The following is a 500-nucleotide window of genomic DNA, read 5'->3' as shown; positions in this document are numbered from 1 at the left end:
CTTGACCTCTTGGGGTACACTTATAATTCGATCATTCATAAACAGGACTGGGTCGTAGTGAGGTTTACGAAGTTGACAGAAGTGAGTGGCCTTAGTCTTCTCTTCCGACAGCACAAATCCGACAGCGCTTGCATTTTCCCATATTTTATTTATTGCCATTTGTAATTTACGGGTTATGGCACCGATTGTTTTACCAGAACAGCAGATCATCAGATCGTCAACGTACAGGCATTTATCTATTTCCTCGGTGACACCCATTGCTATTTCATTAATGGCAATGCCAAATAGGGAACAGCTTAGTATTGATCCCTGCGGCACCCCATTCTCTAACACCTGTACCTCTGAATAGGCGTCGCCCACCCTGACAACGAATGTATATGATACTAAAGAGTTTTTGGAGTATTCCATATCTCCAAGTCATGTCAAATGCGCCTTTAATATCAAAGAATACCCCAACCAGGTGTTCGCCACTGTCAAACTCCCTTAGAATTCTGTCAGTA

Source organism: Photinus pyralis, unplaced genomic scaffold, assembly GCF_008802855.1.
Source record: "Photinus pyralis isolate 1611_PpyrPB1 unplaced genomic scaffold, Ppyr1.3 Ppyr1.4_LG3a, whole genome shotgun sequence".
NCBI lineage: Eukaryota > Metazoa > Arthropoda > Insecta > Coleoptera > Lampyridae > Photinus > Photinus pyralis.
The sequence above is the reverse complement of the archived record's forward strand: the minus strand, read 5'-3'. Positions refer to the sequence as shown.